Raw genomic sequence first — 14,014 nt, 5'->3', positions numbered from 1 at the left:
AGCCGGCTCCGCTTACAACAATTAACCTTAAGTCAAGTTCCATCCCAGAGATTAATTTTCCTAAAGTTGAGGGATGGTGAATGTGTGGCCTTCCAGACTGGGTACAGGCAACAGAATAACCCACACTCAGGGGTTGCGTGTGGGTTGCTGTTGAAATGTGGATTGTTGTTGAAACTTGGGTTATCATGTTCTCTAAATCCAGATACATTAACAAGCCAACAACCTATGAAGAGAATCCATGGTCTGTTGTGAACTATGGGTTATTCATGTTGAATAACCCATAGTTTGTCAGTACAGCTCAACATGGTAACCCATGATAACTAATACTCTATTCTCAAAGCCTGAGCGTGAGTTGTCATGTTGTTTGAACCCAGCATTGCTGGACTGGAACTCCCACTGCTGGCTATGCTGAGGGGAGCTGTGGTCCACCAACAGCTGGAACAACATGTTCCTCACCCTCCTAGAGTTCTCATTCTGTTCCCTCTGGCAACTATATCTTCTAGTCTCCCAGTGGAAGAGCCCAGCTTTCTTTTCCTAGCATCTGATAAAGCAAGCAAAGCATTGCATTAGAATAATACACCTTGCCAGCAGAATTATGCAACTTACGTCTATCTCAACACTTAATCTAGAATTCTACATTAAGAAACCAACACTCTCAGGTCTCCTTGCCAAGGTCCTGCTGCAACTACAGCCTCCTCTCTCCCGGAGAGCACAAATCTTCGTCTCTCAATTAGACCATCTCATAAATAAGACGAACTGCTGCTTTTAATGAAATATTGGACTATTAAAATGGGAGACCTCATTTTTTGAACTTCAGAAAAGCTGTCAGGGCATCCGGATTTTTTTTTTGTGCTCTCTTGGATACCATCCATCTGGGGATTTTAAACGTTCTTTGGGTCTCATAACCTTCTTGAAGTAAAGAAAAATATAATGCATATTACACAGATAAATGAATATAGTCTCTGTCCCACTGGAATGGCAATTTCTTCAGAGCTGGAATGCAGTAGCTGTTTAATAGCCTTTGAACACTTGCACGCAATGAGGACAGGGAGAGAAGCGTGTGCGTTTTAGGATGCAATCTTGTGTAAGCTGAGACCCAAAACAAGTCTTACAATTCCTACCATGCCCCAACTAGACTTTTTTCTGTCTAAACATGCAAAAGGCTGCACCAATTATCATCTTCTGTGTAGAAATCACCTTCGTATAAGGGTACTGGAAGCGAAATACTAAAGCTACTTCATTTTGAAGTGTACATTGGCCTATAAGCATGAGTCTGGAATGCGAGAAGGAGCAAATGCATCTTTGGGAAGGGGTGCATCACAGAGGAAAACTCCAGGGAGCTGCAGTTGGTGACAACTCCCTAGTGAAGGTACTCTTGGTGGCAAACCCGAGTTTGCTATCCAGGGCCCCTTGGCAGTGCTTGAAGGGGAGGCAGGCAGGCAGAGGGAGCCTGGACCATTTCAGCTCCAAAAAGATTGTGGCGGGTGAGGGGGGGGATGACTTGCTTAAAACTGGGAAGTGTCCCAGTGCCAGTCATCTGAGCACTAGGAAGTGGGGTGAGGGAGCCCTTTTGAGGATGCTTGGTGACCACATAATAGCAGTAATACTTAGGTGTGAAGACAAACCACATGGAAGAGCTTTTAGGGAATTGTCTGAGGGTTGTGCAGATATTTTGTCCAATTGGTTAACAAAAAACCCCCAGTAAAGCAAAACAAAAATCATGAACAGTTAGCAACAGAAAAACCATAAACAACCTTTAAAGCTCTAGCAGTTTAAAAGTCAAATTAAAATGTGTGCCTTGACTCTCCTCTTGAGTATAGGAAATATGAGTGCTTTCCAGATGTTGAGAGCAAAACCTGTTCTTGTGTGCCTGCCAAGTGGTCCTCAGTAAGCAAAGGTGTTTTCAAAAGGTCCCTTCCTGCTAATCTTAGTAACTGAGCAGGTTCCTACAGAGATGGCAGTCCCTGAAACACCTAGGCCCGAAGCCTTGTAGGGTGTGATCCTAAGCATGTTTAGATACAAAAAGTCCTACGACTTCCAGCGTCTCTCCAGCCAACCTTGTTGACCAAGGCATGGTGGGAATTGTAGGACTTTTTCTGTCCAGGCATGCATAAGATTGCACCCTTAAACAGTGGAAACTGACGCCTTGAATTGAGCCCAGTAAACAACTGGCAACCAGTGCCAGGCGGTTTTCTTATAGTTTGCCACCTGATAGTTTCCCTATAGCTTGCTACTGGATATTTCTTTAACTGAAGACAGGAGGAATCGTGCTTGCAACCTGCTGCATGTGTGCACTGCCTCTGAGCTACTGCCCCTAACTTTTTGGTGTATTTGTTAATAAATGCTGAATGCCTTCTCCTGACTACGTTTTTGTGTGTCAGAACAAATCCTGTCTTGATTTTGCTTTGCTTTGTGTACTTTCGAAAAGGAACTTGAGCTTTGTTTTGAAAATTCTTTGCCTACCTTCAAGAACATCTTTTCTCTGTCCCTGCTTATTTGATGAGGTAAGAGAAGGATTGTTATACTGAAAGGAGAAAGTGACAGGTCCTGATCTTTGCTTCATGGGAGGCAGATCTGCATCCTTTCTCTCCCTTCTGTAGCCAATGTGCTTTTCTGATCCTCTGGCCTTCCGTCACCACCTTCATAAGCATGGTGGAGTAAGATGGTTGGAAACATTCCTTTGTTTGATATCAAGGCCTCACCCCCTCAGCTTGCTGGCCGTGCCCTTCCTGTGCTCTTGTCAGCTGCCCATAAATCCGCTGATGCTACTGACAGCAGGCCAGGGTGAAGAGCTGGATAGCTTTGCATGGCATATAGGCATTCTGTGTGCTACAGTCATTAGGATTTAAATCTGGGATTAGCAGTTGAAGACAGCGTTTTTTAAAGTTGCTTCAGGGTATACTCTTTGCCTGTGCATTGGGGTGGTCTACACCAGGGGTGAGCTGAAGGTAGAATTGGATCTATGGGTAGATCTCTAGAGGGTGTAGAGTAGATCAGAAAGGATCTCTCAACCTCTAGTGGTTTAACAGTAGCAGCAACAACATGACCCCCCTCCCTTCCCAAATTAGATGTTAAAACAAGTTTAGGTTAACAGCAAGTGGACTTTGGGTTAAAGTTTGGGTTAACAGGGAGTGGATTTTGTGTGGTTGGGCTGTGAGCTCCGTATAGGTCAAGCAGTCAAAGCAAAACTCTGGGGTCATTTTTTTTTAAAAATTCAGTGTATACTTTTTATACCAGACTCTAGTCTGGTGGCTCATGGGGATTCTAGCATAAAACAGAGAGGACCTCACAAGCTTGAAGTTTGCTCCCTAATGCTTTAAGCCAGTGGTTTTCAACCTTTCCACAGCAATAGAGCAACAGAGAATGCCAGCAAAAGAACAAGATGCCAAAAGCTGTCTCTCCTCACCCCCTCCGGCAGCACCAATGCTCCCCCCGTGAATGGGATGCCAACTGAGGAGCACAGTCAGCCCTGCACGGGTCTGTGGCGAGCAGGATGCGGCCCCCGCACGGACTGGCAGGAAATGTCTCGCATAGCGGTGCTGGTCCGTGGACTGCTGGTTGAAAACACTGCTGTAAACAGTACAACTACGAAATTGAAGCCCTGGGAAGTATGTCACAGATAGTGCATACAACCTGAGGATTCCGCCTTTGAGGTGCATATACGACACAGAAGGCTGGTCTGCAGATCAGCGTGTAAAAACGTGTGAACGCTGCTGGATCAGCCTCGAGACCAGCACTCTCTTCTGGCAGTGGCTGTCCCAAGGCCCCTGGGAAGCCTGCATGCTCTGCCTGACTTGTTGGGGGGCAACTTGTCCTTTGGCGTTTGTTACAGGCAGGCTTCTGTGTAGTAGTTGTAGCTTGTTGTTGTTATTTAAAACGTTTATATCCTGTCTTATATCCAGTCAGGGCCTCTAGAGGGCTTACATAAAAAAATTGAACAACAGTAGCAAAGCAACAGCATCAGCACTTGAGTAAATCATTACTTATAATGTATAAAAGTATACAGTAAAATCCTTCTAACCATTAAAATATTGGGCAAGTAAAAGGATTGGGCCTGGTGCCAAAATGAATAACATGTTCACGCCAGGCATACCTCTCTGGGGAGCAGATTCCATTGCTGGGGTGCCACCACTGAGGAGGCCCTTCTCCAAATAGCCACCCTTCTAGCCTCTTTCAGAGAGGCCTCCCAAGAGATGTTAAGGTTCAGGCAGGTGTGTATGGAAGGAGCTGTTCCTTTAGATACCCGGGCCCTAAACCATTTAGGGCTTTATGTGTCAGCATTAACACCTTAAATAGTTGTAGCCACTTCCTCCTCCAGAAAGCTAACTGTGTGACTTCAGGCCAGCCACAGACTCTTAGCCCAAACTACTTCACGGGGTTCTTGTGGCCAGTTAAACTGCCTTTACAAGGTTCTTTGTAAGTGGGGGCAGGAGCAGGATGATATATGTGCAAAAATAATGAAAACAATACTGAACTCACAAGAATGTAGTAATGATTTAAGAATTACTTTTAAAATAATGAAATACCTTGTAAAGATATTTAAAAGAGTACTTTCAGCTCTTCCTACACTATATAGATATTTAATATTGTTATTTGTTGTGGCTGTTATTGTTATTAGCCGATGATGATGATGGTGACGGGAACAGGCTTAGAGATATGAGGAAGGTGATGTATTCAGGTGTATTATTCTGATGTATTTAGCAAAGAACCACATAGGTAATGTGGTATGAGCTGCTAAAATGCATGTTAAAAATGCATGTATTATATCAGGACTGTATTTTATTTGTAGATAGAGTTGCATGAAGTTGGAAGTGAAGATGTAAAGATGTGAGAAAATAGCAGATAGCATCCAATCTTAGAAGTAGATGGAGTACCCCTTTGAAATGCATGGAACTTAAATTCATTGTGGCAGACTTAAGCCTTGTTCATCTGGATGTGTCTGCTCGATGTAAGTCTGACATTATATATTATTCGCAGAGAACTTGTCACATTTTAATACATAAAATGCTGTTGCACCCACAGTGCAATGCAATACTCATGTATTACTTATTTATGAAGTAGATTTATAACTGGTTTTTCAGATTAAAACTCTCACAAAGCACCATTAGAACATATGTTAAAAATAATCAAACAAAAAACAATAAAGATTCAATATATAAATAATTAAGATAAACAAGATAGCAGCAGAAGATAAAACTGCTATAAAAGGCAAAGCATGCTAAAATTAACTAAATGCATGCTGGAATAGATAAGTCTTTGAAGTTCAGCAAAGTGGAGAGGTCCGACACATTTCCCAGGGCAGGATATTGATGTGGGGTTACCACAGAGAGGGTCCAGTCCCTAGTACTTGCTACTGTCACTGATGTTGCTGGTGGACCAGAAAGCAGGGCTTCAGATACTGATCTCAATGCTCATTCAGCCTTGTGTGTGGATTCAGGTAGTTCTTCAAATAACCTGGTATTAAACAACCTATTATTAGATTTCATTTATATTCCACCTTTTTCCTTCTTGTCAGGAACCCAAGGTGGCATACATAGTTCCGTTTTATCCTCACAACAAGGTAGTGAGGTAGATTAGGCCAAGAATCAGCTTAAAGTCACCCACTGAGCTTCATGGCTGAGTGGGGACTCGAACCCAGATCTTCCAGGTCCACAGTCCAGCATTCTAACCATGACACCACATGCCAGCGTGTTATATTGGGTCCAGAAATAAACAGCCAAGGGGATTGGTGCAGAAGAGGTATAACACGATCTCAGTGCCTAGTCCCTACAGGGTTTTTCAGCTATGCATGTAATTTCCACAATATCTTCAAGGGTAACCCAATGTAAAGGATATTACAGTAATCAAGCCCTGGAGGTAACCAGAGCATGTGTTAGACATATTTAAGCCTGTTGATTTCAGTGGGATTAAACATGAAAACAGACTGTTTTTAAAAAATCTCAGCTATCTCATTTCTAGCACAAATCTAATCTGTCTAGCAACAGACACACATTTCAGCCAAGTGAACTGAATCTCAGCCATCAGCCTTGATTCACCCAATATAAATGCAAAATAAATAAATATTTTTAAATTCTATTCATTTCATTCCCTTATCAGTAATTGTTAACATTTTGGATCAGATCCAATGACATGATAAACCATGGTTTATTGTGACAGAAGTGAGACAGAGCAACACTCAAACTCATCTACTCTGCCCATCCCAGTGTGACTGCAAGGAGCTTTGGAAGCTCCCATTTTAAGTAGCAACACGTAAGCACTATGTCTCAACCCTAAGCTGTGGTTACCATGACTATGGTTTGTTTGCAGTGACTGAACTTTATACATCCTGGTTTGAAGTTGGCATGTTTCTAAGAAACCATGGCTAAGATTAACCACAGTTTGTCAGGTCTGGAAAAAATGATGAACTATTGTTAACTTTTAAAAAGTAAACTTGCAACTTTTTATGCAACTGGAGGGCAAGGGGTGTGCGCGTGTGTGTGTGCATGTATGTGTGCATGCATGCACATGCCCAAGACTTGTGGCAGTTTGTTCCTGTCATGTTAAGCCATCATAGTTTATCATGATGTCCAAACTAGTTTCTTATTTTAAAAATGCAAAATGACTTGGAGATGGAGGGGTTGGGTCTTGCTGATGCCACAACTGCCAGCCAATTGGCTCTCCGAACAACCAGCTTCTGTTACAAATTTGCAGAACCATTACACCTGACCCCGATTTGACCCTGGGAAGGAAAAGTATGTTTGGACTGACTGAAATGGGGGGATTTCCAAATTGACCTCACTAGTCTAAAAATAGCATATCTGCCTTCACTCAAAGTTCATGTTGGATTGTGGCCATGGTGTTTCACTGAAAAATTAGAAGATTGGTTTTTAACAATGAAGAACACATTTTTTCTGGCTTGTGTTGCGTATACCATTTGAGAGCTTGATCACAGTGAGGAGTGAAGAAAGGAATTGGGGAGGGGTATGGGAGAGAAGACCAAAGTAAATGTTACAGTGCCAGTTTCATCAAACTGTCAGACTGCATGAGATTTCCTTTTCAAGACATTATGAGGATAAGCTTCACTTGATCCTGAAGAGTTGAAAAAGATCTGACATGAATTGGTTTTGCACCAAAATTTGGAATCAGCAATTCAGTGTCATCGACAACAAATGGGATTTGGAATGAAATTCAGTGGGGGCAGTAGTGTCAGGAAATGTATACGCTGAAACTCTTGCTGGCCAGTCCTTGAAGGCTCTTTAGATAGGTCAACCCATTGAGCATCCTGCTGCAAGATTTTGGTTGATGCTTCTTATTTCCAACCCTTACTTGGAGGTCTGCTAGAACTAGCAGATACCATATCCAGGGGTAGGCAACATTTTGGGAGCCATGAGCAAATTTGGCAATTTGAGAAACTCTCCAAGGCACTCTTGTACTATGTTGTGGAGAAGCCCTGTGTCCTTTGCAGCAGTCTGACTTTAACAATGCCTCTGCACAGAACGGCTTTCCCCAAAACTTTGAAGCCTTCCGTATCGATTAGCAGTGCACCAGCTTGGAGAAGGAGAACCAGTGCTCTGAAGAGACCCAGTAGCAGGATGTGAAAATGCCTGGGGGAGGTCTGTGTACCCTGATTGTGACCTGGAAGTGTGTATGTTTTTGTGCAATGCGAGAATCAAATTATCAGGGCTTGGCTCATGCCAAAAATGGGGTCAGGTTAAAAACGGGATCTGAATGGAAGTAAAGTTGAGCATGGAAATATAGCAACTTTGACTTTGTGAATTTCAGTGTGGAAATGTAGCAACATTAACTTTTTAAGCATGCAGATGAGGTTTGTTTGGATGTGAAAAAGCAGTCTAAGGAGGCAATTTATCTGCCATATGAAATGCTGTTATTTTGCTTCAAAACAATTCAGCTAACATCTGAAATGTCTGTAGTAACTATGCATTTTCTCCCATGCATCAGCATAGTATTTTTTCCATTGTGAATTCTGAATGCTGTTCTAGCTAAGATGCACATGGAAACAAATGCCATTGTTTGAGCAGATGGAAAAATGCCGGCGTGGAGGCAGCCTTAGATGGCTTGGATTCCCATTTGTTCAAAAATTAATGGAGCTTTTGGGCAACTGCGCAGACCTTCCTTCTGCCTTTTCAGAGTTTGAATCTAATTTTTCAGTACTTACAAGTTGTATGATTCTAATAAGAATGGCTTGCTCTGTGTGTGTGGGTGGGTGTTTGCATTCTGGATTCCAACAGTATTTGTGTTTTAATGCAGTGGACAAGGCCATATTCCTTCCCCCACCTTTGTGTGTGCATGCCTTGCAAATGACTGTGGGGATCTCTCTGAAACCAAACAAAAGCATGTTCATAATATAGAAAACATGTGCCCCAAAGGGGCACACTTTGGGAGAATTTTTTGCAGCTGGGATGCAAAGATAATGGCTTTGCAACTTTAGGAGAATGTGTTGTGCGTGTGTGTATGTGTCGCAGGCTTTGCTATTCAGACCAAGGGAAGACTGGAACAGTCTGGCACAGAGAGACAGGCATGCCTTATGAATGCTAATGGGGATATCTGTGCAACACCAGCCTCCTAATACTGGCTTACAGAGGCAGCTGTGGTTTGTAATATAATCAGGGTTGGCCAGCATTTGGGCAGCATAGTCCAGTTACATTAGAGTGGGGAAGGCTGTTTTGGTGTGTATCTCAATGTCTGAGAATCATGCAAGAAAGAATATGGAAATAAGACAGACATGTGCACCTCTTTTCCAAATTATTTCAGTTTATAAAATCAGGACAAGGGAGTGCATGTATGAAATATTAGGAGAGCTGGGTTGGTGACAGAGTTGGAAGAAGCCAAATGGAAATAAGTAACTCCCATGTCTTCAGTTTCTCTCCTACAGTGCTGCTGTAGTGCTGCAAAATTAGTTTGGTTATTGCACCGATCCCCCACTTTGCTTTCATGATGGACCTCAAGATGGCGTGTATGACGGTCCTGGGTGCTCTCACACCCAGGCGCTGACAGCTAGGGGGCTGCATGCAGTGCTTTCTTAATGTGCCCTGGGAGCCTGCTTCAGCATGCCTCAGATCCAGGGGCCAACCTCCCGCTCCTGGGTGGTCTCCAGACAATTCCATTTCTTCTGAATGGGTGCAAAGCCATTCTGGGGTGGTACACAGAGAGCCAAATTATTATACTCTTACAAGAGGTCGCTTGACCCAGACCAGAGCTGGAACTTGGAGAGGCAGGTATCTGGAGGGGCAGCTTCAAGCACAAACTGAAGTCCTGAGTTCCAAGTACCTCGCTACCAGTGATGCTGACCGCTGTCTCTTCCTAGCTCCTCAGAAAGTTTTGGCTGGGCTAGGCCAAAAGATGGAAATAGTAAAGTTATAAAGATGGTGAATGAAGCAGCATTGAAAATGAGGCAGATCTGTTTCGAAATTAAGCCACATTTCCCCTCCTGGGACTGGAGAGATTCAGTTGTGTAACCTCTGGATTATAGCAACAGGCGCATCCTGCTGTTGTTGGAGCTCCTAAGGGTTTGAGTCAAGGTGGGAAGCAATCGGGCATGTTTGTAGGTGGGAAAAGACAGTGTGGTATAGTGGTTAGGAGCTTGGCCTGGGACCCAGGCAATCTGGTTCTAGTCCCTGCTCAGCCATGGGTGACTTTGGCCCAGTTTCAGACTCTTAGGCCAACCTACTAACTCACAGGGTGGTGGTTGTGGTCATAAGATCTAGAGCAGGATCTTATGAAATGATGAAAGCCATTTTGAGTTCTTTAAAAAAGAAAAAAGGCAGGATATAAGCAAATCAATAGAGGAAAATGGGTGTTTGGAGGACTGTCACTTTCTACTCCAACTTCCTGCTCTAGAAAACAAAGGGAAGGTGGCAGAAGCCAAGAAGGCCAGGCCAGGCTCATTTCCCATTTGCATTTCATTTCCACTGCACAATATGCTTCCCAGCATGAAAAATTACAGAGGCAGCAGAACAAAAGCGACTTTTTAACTCAATTTGTGGGAGCTTATTTAGGTGTCACAAACAGCTGTTAAGAGGGTGGGATAATAATACCCAACAAACACTGGCGGAATAAAAATACAGGCAAGAAATTAACGCGACAAGCCATTCAGATTAAAACAGCGTACCTAATTCACTTTGAGAAAGCTAGAGATATCCCATGTCATACACGCAACACACGGTGCCAAAATATATTGATATTCCAAACCTTGGGCCGGTTTGTGGAACCCAATTGACATGTTGGGTAAATGGAGGTTGAATTCAACGCATGGTGGAACTGGCGCTGTGTACTCAGTCTGTATCTAACACAGCTCTGCAAATGACCTGAAGTAATCCTGCAGGTCTTGGTCAGGTCTGTGCATTTTGTAGGCTTTGAAATCCACTCCCAGTAATAGTTGGACAACACGTGACCCTTGGCAAAGTAGCTACAGGAATTTCAGTTCTGAATCAGTGATGGGAATCAACAGCTTGGTTGACAATATAAACAAAATGATCTTAGTAGATCCCATTAATATTGGAGCATAAATGTTCTAGTGCAGCAATTCTGTTCATGCAGTGGCCCACCAGCTTCCTAAAGAAAGCCCACAAGCAGGACAAGAAGACATCCCCTCCCATGTTCCCCAGCAACTGCTGTTCTTTGACAGGCTACCTCTGATACTGGAGAAAGCATCTAGCCATCGGAATTAATAGCCACTGGCAGCCTTCTCCTCCATGAATGTGCCCATTTCTCTCTGAAAGGCATCCAAAGTGGTGGCCATCATTCCATTGGGCAGATGTGAATTCCATAGCTTAATTATGCCCTTAATAGTTTAATATGAAGAAGGATTTCCCGTTATCTGTCCTGTATCTTATACAAATCAGCTTCATGGGTTGACCCTATGAGAGAGGAAGAAAAATGCTTCCCAGTCTACTCACCAGGCAAAATTTTGTGTACCCTGTCTTCCCTTCGTTGCCTTTTTCCTAAACTAAACCATCCCAAATATTGTAACCTTTCCTCATAGAGGCATTTTGGCACCCTCTCAATCAGTTTTGTTGCCCCTTTCTGCACTTTTTACAACTCTGCAGTATTTTTTTTTTTTTTTAGAAGCAGTGACCAGAATTGTACACAGTCTTCTAAGTGTGGGCCATGTCTTTGTTTATGGGTGTATAATCTTGGCAGTTTTATTTTCAATTCGTTTCCTAATTATGCCCAAGGTAGAATTTGCCTTTTTCAAAGCTGCTCTGTCCTGTATTGACATTTTCATCGCGCTACTCACCACAAGCCTGAGAGCAGTTCAGTCACTGTTCACTCAGATCCTACTAGCTTGTACTTGAAACAGGGATGTTTTTCCATTCCATTCATCACTTTACACTTGCTTACACTGAACCATATTTGCCCATTCTCTCAGTTTGGAGAGATCCTTTCGTAGCTCCTCACAGTCCCTTGTGGTTTTAACCACTCTAAATAATTTGGTAGTGGCAAACTTGGCCACTTGGGTGCTTACTCTCAGCTCCTAACTGATGGCTTAAAGTACTGGTTCTCCTTTCTTTACATGACCATATCTCTAGGGAACAGACTGCAGTTGGGGATGATGATGATGATGTTGCTATTACATTTGTATCTTGCCTTTCTTCTTGAAGGAACTCAAGGCAGCTTACAAAGTTCTTCTTCTGCTCTCTATTTTATTCTCACAGCAACAGCCTTGTGGGGTAGGTTGGGCTGAGACCCTGTGACTGGCCTAAAGTCATCCAGCAAGCCTCATAGCAAAGTGGGGACCAAGATCTAGATTTCCTGAGGCCCAGTCCACCAATCTCACTGCTATACCATGCTTGCTGTCACATAATATGACATTATATATAATACTGCTGTCTGGGTAATATGGGGCAAGTTAAGTATTTATTGGTGAATCAGCAGGGCACTACATTTCAGAGGGCACGATGGCCCCCAGCTCCTGCTTCTGATAAACAACATTGTGATCTTCAAGGAATACCAATTTGGTCACTTCCTGGCAATGAAGTTCTTGTATAGACATCTCAGATATTTAATTCTTTTTAGTATTTTATTTCTCTTGGTAAGGTATTCCTTCAGCATTCTATTTGCTCCTCTAAGAATGTGTTTTTAAGTACACCAGCCTTAAGGACTCTGTACAGCAGAGATGGCCTTATGTTGCACTCTTCTATCAAATGGTTTCCCTGTTTCTGCATGTCCAGTGACAAGAAGTATTCCTTCTGGCAGACAGAGCAACTGACTGTAAACCAGTGTTAACTGTTACACACATTTGCATGCCTAGATAAGTCTCTTTCTAGATGTGATTGAATTTGCAGCTCTGAAGTTACAGAAGAATCATCTTCATTTAGTCAGGTGTGGCTGGCAAATTGTCAGTAGAGTTAGGCAATCCCACTATTTCTGGGCTGACTTCTGGACTGTAAAGCGATACTTTTGGACTAGAATCAAAGAAGGGTTTTACTTTCTAAGGGCACCAGTTGCTTTATTGCAGGAAATTCAGTCTTGGAACTTCGGTGCCCTCTAGTATGGCATAAGAAAGTAGCTTCAAATTATGGTATTTTTCTCCTTCCTTTACAGACCAAATCATCAAGTTCTCTGTGCTGCAATATTTTGTTACGCAGTGTACTGACCTCCTCTGGCCTGATTCCACCAGGACTTCATTATCCCAGATTTGTGCTTCTCGTATTTTGATCTATGATACCAGAGTAAATAGTGACTCTAGACATTCAGGGATTAAAGTGAAAGGGATCGAAACACCAGAATTTAAAGGTTGAGGGACTAAAGCATTAATAACTCAAAAGAGAGACTTTTGGTTGGTTTCTCCCCCCCCCCCACCAAAATTCTCAATGAAGGGATAAATAATCTATGACAGGATGGCAGGTAGCATGTTATGGTGTGATTAGTATCAGTGCTGAAGCTGGGGTGACTAATTACATCCTGAATCTGGATCAGTAGTCCTCCAGGTGGCGCCCAGATAAAAATAGTGGTAGTTACTTATCAGAACTCTAGAATTTGTGACAGGAATGTTAGGGGCCTTATTCCATCCAGAACACAATGGGGCATTGCATTTTAACACTCATTTTTCTCCTGGAATGCTGTGCAGTCAACACAGTCCAAAGGTGGTTCAAGATTTTTTGCAGTTCTCCATTTTAACAGTTGCCTGCTGGTAAGATCAGCAGAAGGGATCTGGCTGTGAATGTTCCAGTATAGCTTTTATACCAGTGCTGGCTTTCTGTTGCATTTAAGATCATTATTTATAAGGTTGAACTAGTAAATTTTTTGCTTGTGGTTCTTATTTTCTCTATCACACTCCCCATAAGGTTTAGGCACCATTATTGAACTGCTCCTCTCTTCTCTTGAAATTAATTTGAAGAAAAGAGATGTTTAACAGATCTTCTGGCAGCAGTAGACAGCTTTAGAAGAGATCAGACACTGCTGTTCATTTATTTATTTCATTTATATTTACCTTTTCTCCTCTTGTTAGGGAACCCAAGTTAGCTCTCCTAATCCTGTTTTATCCTCACAACAAAAACTTGGTTAGGTTAGGCTGAGAGTCAGTGATTGGCCCAAAGGTCCCCAGGTAAATTTCATGGCTGAGTGGGCACTAGCACCCAGATTACCCAAGTCCCAGTCCAGCAGTCTCGCCACTGTACCACACTGTCATTTGAGCAAGGCATGCCAGCTAGAGAAGTCAATCCCTCTGCAACCTGTGGATAGTATTAAGCCCAGCCCAGCCCAGCCCTTCTGTGATCCATATTATGAATATTGTTCAGAGTTACTTTACAGGTTTATGCTGGGAAATTCATGTTTATGGATAAGCACAAAAGGAAATTAGCAGTTCCTTGAGAAGTGGCAGTCAGTTTTGAAATGAGCCCATATCCACAAAAGCATGGTGAGAAGTTCTAGATTTCTATTTAGGTTATACTAATTACTTCTAAATTTGTGTGCACCCACTTCCCCCATGTGTGTGAATATGTGTATTTATGGTGGATGCTGATGAATCACCAGATAAAAGAAGAGGAAACGCATCACCAAAAAAGAGGGCACT

General features: G+C 42.8%; 1 protein-coding gene across 3 annotated transcripts in view; it reads left to right on the top strand.

Annotated features, from left to right (window-relative positions):
• The window catches only part of LOC123022490 (phosphofurin acidic cluster sorting protein 1-like), a 155,703-nt gene that overhangs the window by 98,635 nt on the left and 43,054 nt on the right, over positions 1-14,014 (top strand). The window contains exon 1 of one of the 3 annotated variants that reach the window (XM_044428194.1): positions 3,336-3,653. The exons of the other annotated variants lie outside the window; for them this stretch is intronic. The gene's annotated coding sequence lies outside the window, so the exon portion shown is untranslated. Of the gene's footprint in view, positions 1-3,335; positions 3,654-14,014 lie in introns of those variants that run through there. 3 annotated transcript variants of the gene reach the window in all.

The sequence above is a fragment of the Varanus komodoensis genome, unplaced genomic scaffold, assembly GCF_004798865.1.
Source record: "Varanus komodoensis strain SLA01 unplaced genomic scaffold, ASM479886v1 scaffold2, whole genome shotgun sequence".
In the NCBI taxonomy this organism is placed as follows: Eukaryota; Metazoa; Chordata; class Lepidosauria; order Squamata; family Varanidae; genus Varanus; species Varanus komodoensis.
This window is presented reverse-complemented; position numbering and strand designations above follow the sequence as displayed.